Raw genomic sequence first — 6000 nt, 5'->3', positions numbered from 1 at the left:
TTGCAAGACAAAGTTCGGAGGTTCAACGACGTGCACAATCATTTTGTAACTCTTTCATGAAAATGATTATAAATTTCATACACTTTCTCATATATTATTTTATATCTTATCTTGTCTTATCTTATATTCCTTAAAAATCCTATTTTGTCATATCTTATTGATCTCTATTCACTCTATCTCTACTCTTTCGTCTCTTCCGTCCATAATCCCAGTGATTCCTTCCTCACTTTCACGTTATCCTTTGTGTGCGCAACGCTACGCTTCTAGGCGAGCCACGTCACGACACCAGAGCCATTGGCTGCCGGTGCACTGTTGTTGCGCTTGCACGGAGAGTTGGTTGATGGGTTCACTCGCCGGTGGCTGGTTCCGCCTTACTGCGTCGAGCTGCGCTTCTGGTTCTGCCAGCTGACCACTTTGCCGTTCCGGCTCTGAGTGTGTTTCGGCTAGCCACCCCTTGTCTGCTTGTTCTTGGCCGGTTGGGAAGGTTGGTCTTTGTATATCCGGCTCTTGAGTTACGGGGCTTGCCGGTGCCGCCTGTTGTGCCAGGACTTCTGTGACCGGTTCCCTCCGAACCGGTTCTGGTGCCTCCCTTGGCATGGGATGCTCAGTATGAGTTGCAGGCGTTCCATCCTTCTGTGGATCCGAACGCTTCCCGGCTGATTCAGTGGTGCTCTTCACCGGCTGCCGCTGGAGGTGCTCTGTGGGTTCTTCCTCCATTTCCTCCGCCTGAGTCCCGACATTCATTCTTGCCGCCAAGGTGTTCCTTTCCTGTTGCACCGGTCGGTGGAGTGGGCTCTTTAGGGGCCGTGCCGGTGTCTCCTCGTGTGTGTCTGTCGACCGCTTCCGGCTGGCGCGCTCTTTTGCCGCCTTCTCTGCGTCGGCCGTTTTCCCTTTAGTGGCCTTGGAGGCCAACAGTTGTTGCCGTTTCGAAGCAGGTTTCGGGGTGCCGTCCGTTGCTCTCCCCCGCTTTTTGGTTTGGATGGGCTCCACCGGTGGTGCCAACAGGGTGAGCCATTGCGTCACCGCATGCCATATTTTCCGGCCTTCCTTGCCGTCCTTTCCCCTTACTATATCAATGGCCGTACACAGCCCGTCAGTGATCAGCACCACCCAATCTACCTTGACCCCTTCGTATGTCGCGATAATCAAGCCTGCTCGGTTCTGAGGCATGATAGGGTGTCAAGGGTACACGTGGCCGAACTCATGGAACACACGGGCAATTTCGCGGAATAGCATATCTTCGCCGCCCTGTGTCCTGTAGCCCTTGCTGGCGAGAGAGTACTCACCGAAATATTTGATGAGCTGCTCAGAGGTCGGATTATTGATCGTGTAGATGCCTCCCTCCGGAAGGCCTATTAACGCACGGATCGTCTCCTCCCTGATCACCTCTGTGTCGATTTCTTTTATAATCTTTTCGGCCTCCTAATGTGGCGCCGCCTCCATGATCGTTAAAAAACCTTCTAGTTCGTGCTGCCGTAGCCATTTCTTGGCGGCTTCAGACAGCGTTTGGCAGTCCATCTCTGCGTCGAGGTCGGAGAGCGTTGGCGAGGTTTGGTGGTGGGGAGAGTGTGAGAGAGAGAGTTCTGAGGGAGGGGGTTCATCCGGTACCGACGCTGTGCTACTAGCTTGGCGTCTTTGCTCAGATGTATCTGGTGCGGATACAACTGAGGATCCAACCCTCTCATATCCTCGTAAGACCAGGCAAATACGTCGTGAAACTCGTTGAGGAGTGTAATTATCACCGTTTTGTTCTCCGCATTCATTTCTTTGGCGATGTGCACTGGTTTTGCCTCCTCCGTCGTTCCTAGATTTACCTCTTCTAATTGAGATGCTTTTACGCGCTGTGATACAACAATTTCCCTTTCCAACGCCTCCTGCGCTTGCCATAACTCCCGGATTGCTTCTTTATCCGGTTCTGCTTCGGTTCCGTCCGGTTGCAGTAAGTAGGGTGATACCGCTTCGGCGATGTCAATTTCGAATAGGGGTACAATCTTCGGGTTCTCTTGCAAGTACTGATCTTCTTCTTCATCTACTAATCCTTCCAGCATATTGACGCACTTCGTATATAATGGTGTCAAATCCTTGCCGGTGCCCTTCCTTGGTTGTGTTGGTACCCGTACCTTCGCTTTTCCCCGTCGGAACGTAATCATATTCCTCCTCCAGTTCTGCTTGATGTGTGCCATCTTTAACCAAGGGCGTCCCAACAATAATGGGTATGCTCCTTGAGCCTGCAACTAGAGAACTACGCCTAAGATTCGGAATGTGTGGCCCCCGATGGTTACTTCTAAGTCCCGTATTAATCCTGTCAGCCGCACCGAGCTTGTGTCAGCCATTCGGAGCCAGAACGGACATGGCTCCCACTCTTGGATTCCAAGAGCATCGCATGTCCGGAGGCTTATTACATTTACGCCGGAGCCTCCGTCTATTATCGTGCCTAGGAGTTCTTTCCCTTTCACAATGGCTATAATTGCCGGACTATTGGTGTCCACCACCGTCGATCCCTCCTCCGGATTTGAGAAGAACGTCGGAGCCGATGGTGTGCCGCCTGTCGTCATGCCGGGCTTGAGTCCTTCTGTGAATCTTGTTGGGAGACAGGTCCCTCCGGATGGGAAGGGAGAAGAACAGTCCTATCGGCCTCGGCCGAAACTGGATGACGAGTACCTGGCTTTAGAGAGCCGGATGGTGCAGACCCGGTGAGAACCGGATGAGGAGTACGCGGCTTCGGAGAGCCGGATGGTGCAGACCTGGTGAGAATCGGATGAGGAGTACCCGGCTTCGGAGAGCCGGATGGTGCAGACCCGGTGAGAACCGGATGAGGAGTACCCGGCTACAGAGAGCCGGATGGTGCAGACTCGGTGAGAACCGGATGAGGAGTACCCGGCTACGGAGAGCCGGATGGTGCAGACCTGGTGGGAACCGGATGAGGAGTACCCGACTATGGAGAGCCGGATGGTGCAGACCCGGTGAGGAGTGCTCACCGGATGAAGAGACATATTCGTAAATATGTTTCTGAGAGCCCATCGTGGCTATATTTGTAAATAGCCGAAAAGTCATATTAGTATAAATATGACTTAGGGAAAACTTTTAGAGTGTTGTTGTCATTCTTGTTGGCGCAAGAGATCAGAGCGCGTAACTGTGTACAGAGAGGGAGAGAGAGAGAGGAAGAGGTTGTTGCCTCTGTTGTAACCGCCGCCTGTGGCGAAGATAGAAAGCTCGAGGTTGTTGCCTCGGTGCTTTACTGTTGTACATTGTAACATAGTGATAGTTTGCAGCCTGTGGACTGCTGTGGTTTTTTCCCTAGTTTGGGCTTTCCACGTAAACATCCTGTGTACTCTTCTCTTCACTGTGTGTGCATTCATTCCTGTTTTTTTTTGTGTGTATGATTCTAAGCTCGGTTGTGGCCGAGCATTGCGCATAGGGGACGGGTAGTTCTCGACAAATCTTGGTACTAGCTGCAAGAGTCATCCCAACGGTAGCATGATCTGGCATTCATGCAATGCCTGCCATGTCGCGTTTTCGGACTGACTGTCGCCGGCGAGCTCTTCGGTGTTCTCCTTTTGCTGCGCGAGTTCTGCTACGTTTCGCTCATTTTCCTTTTTCACCCATTCCGTTGCCTATTTCCGGATGGCCTCTTGTGTCTCCCATTCCGTCGTCTTGCCCTTCGACCTTGTGGTGACCTGTTGGAGGTCTGCGACTTCGGCGACTACCATGTTTACTGCCGGTCGCTTATCGTAGCTCTTTGCCGGACATTGATTACTATAATGTCCTTCTTGCCGGCAGTAATAGCAATATGCTTTCCGGATGTTGCTAGATTCGGCATTGTTTCCTGTGCCCGGTGGAGGACTTGTGGTAACCTCGGGGCTCTGGTCTGGTTGGCTACTTGAGGCGCCTTTTTCCGGTTCACGTGGGTGGCTCCCGTTTTTGAAATGCCGTTGTCGTGAAGAATTTCGGCCAAAGGCGGAAACCGGGAAACATTGGCTACATCGGCGGGGTGCAGCGTGTGTACTCACCCATGTACATTTAGTGTGAATATCGAGGGCGCCTTTATGGCACCGAAGAATGAGCAAGTCGGGACAGACGATCCCATGTAAGTCGGGATTTGTCCCACGTTGTAACGCATCCCTTTCCTTGTTCTATAAAAGGAAGGGAACGCCCTTTGTAAAAGGGTTTGCCCATTTTCCCTTAGAGGGTATACCATTAGGTTTAGAGTTAAGTTCTTCTTCTTCTCCTTCTGCGTGTTTGCTTAGGGTTTGGTTTGGTTCGGCCTCCTGTGCAAGACCCCACTCGGCGCGACGAGCTGAGAGCTCCCCGACGGCGGCTTGACAACAGACAACTACTGTAACCTACCTCAGTCCGGCTCGACGCCGGGAATGTATTCTTCCCTTTATATATATATATATATATTTGTCTGTGTATATTCGCGTCGTTGTTGGCGTCGGGTGCTTACCCTCTCCTGCGTTTCTATACATAAGGCGTGAGTCGAGTTGGGTTGTGTGTGCGTGTGTGTGTGCGTGCGCGTGAGTCGGTGTTAAGCACGCTCTCTCTCTCTCTCTCCCTTCGGTTGCTTCCGGTGTGTTTCTGGGATGCCCCAGGAACAGTGAAGCACGACTTCCTACGCTCCATCACTCTCTAGTCCAAGACCCCCGTGGTCCCGCCTTTCTCCACGCACGCGCGTAACAACGCGACATCTTTGGTGAACCCGACATGAAAGGTGGCCAGGGAGGATGGAGTCGGAAGACAACGACCTTGCGGAGATGGTGGCCGAAGTGGTGTTGGAGTCGGCACGAGTGGTGATGAGGCGAGAAGCAGCGCAACAAGCGGTTGAGCGAGTGGTCGGAAGAGTCGGTCGTTTCAACGGGGACAAAGTCCCATCTTACCTGGAAGCCTTCAACGCGGAAATGGAGGAGCGTGGCGTAGACGAGGCGTTGAGGCTGGAGTTCTTCCGTCGGGTCGTAGCTGTCCGGAAGCATGCGGAAGTAAAGGAGCTCCGTGAGGCTCATAGTTCGTGGGAGGCCTTCGAAGAGGCGCTCTTGAAGGCATATGGAGGACGGCGAAAGAGCCGGGGACGACACGATTTCGACTAGTGAGCCACCGGGGTGCAACGAAGGCGTTCCGAGAGTTCGAGCGACGGCTTGCTCGACTCCCGGAGCGGGAACAAGGTTTGGTGGGGGCGGACAAAGTCCTTTTGTTCGTCAGGTCGATCGACCGAGCGGAACGGGAAGCCATATCGATTGAGCTCGAAGACGATGATGGAGCGAATGGGCTTACGGAGGATTGGTCGAAGGTCGGAAGGGTGTGCCAACGGCTAGATGATGAGCGAGCCGAGAAGGCTAAGAGGAAGGGACGCGATGGCGTGCCATCACAGCGGGAAGAGGCCGAACGGCAAAGAGAGTTGGCAAAGGTCAGCGTTGGGGCCAGGATTGCGGAGGCGTACGCAGCTCTCAAAGCGATGCTCGAGGAAGAGGGAAGATCAAGGCCGGAAGCCGAGACGAAGGAGACGGACTTGCCCCACGCGACAGCGGAAGATCGGTACCACGGTACCACGGGAGAGGGTGCGGAACGAAACGCCCTCTCGACTTGCGGAGATAGAACGGCCAAGGACGAGGCCGAGATGCAGATCGCGAGACCGGATCATTGGGACCAACGGTTTCGGGCGTGTCAGCCCGAGGTCCCGGTCATTGGAGAAGCGAGCCCAGACGGGGCTTGCACGATCGGTAAGAAGACGACCGCCGACCACGAAGAGTCGGTGGCTACGGACAAGGGCGTGAAACAGACGGGTGATTCTTTGTGTCTTCCCACACTTGCTCCCGAGACGATGGCAGTCGGGCCCGAGTGCCCACGTGAGTCCCAAGCGGAGGAAGGCAGCGGCGAAAGGGCAAGAATCACCGGCGAGACGATACGGGGAAGGAGTGGACGAAAGCCCACGGACCCGATTCCGGAGAACTCGGCAATTGGGCCCATATGCCCATGTAAGACCGAGGAGATGGATGGCGGTTCCGA

The sequence above is a fragment of the Azolla caroliniana genome, unplaced genomic scaffold, assembly GCF_043228905.1.
Source record: "Azolla caroliniana isolate FFs.n. ecotype wild unplaced genomic scaffold, voAzoCaro1.0.p SCAF_12, whole genome shotgun sequence".
In the NCBI taxonomy this organism is placed as follows: domain Eukaryota; kingdom Viridiplantae; phylum Streptophyta; class Polypodiopsida; order Salviniales; family Salviniaceae; genus Azolla; species Azolla caroliniana.
Note: the sequence above shows the minus strand (reverse complement) of the source record.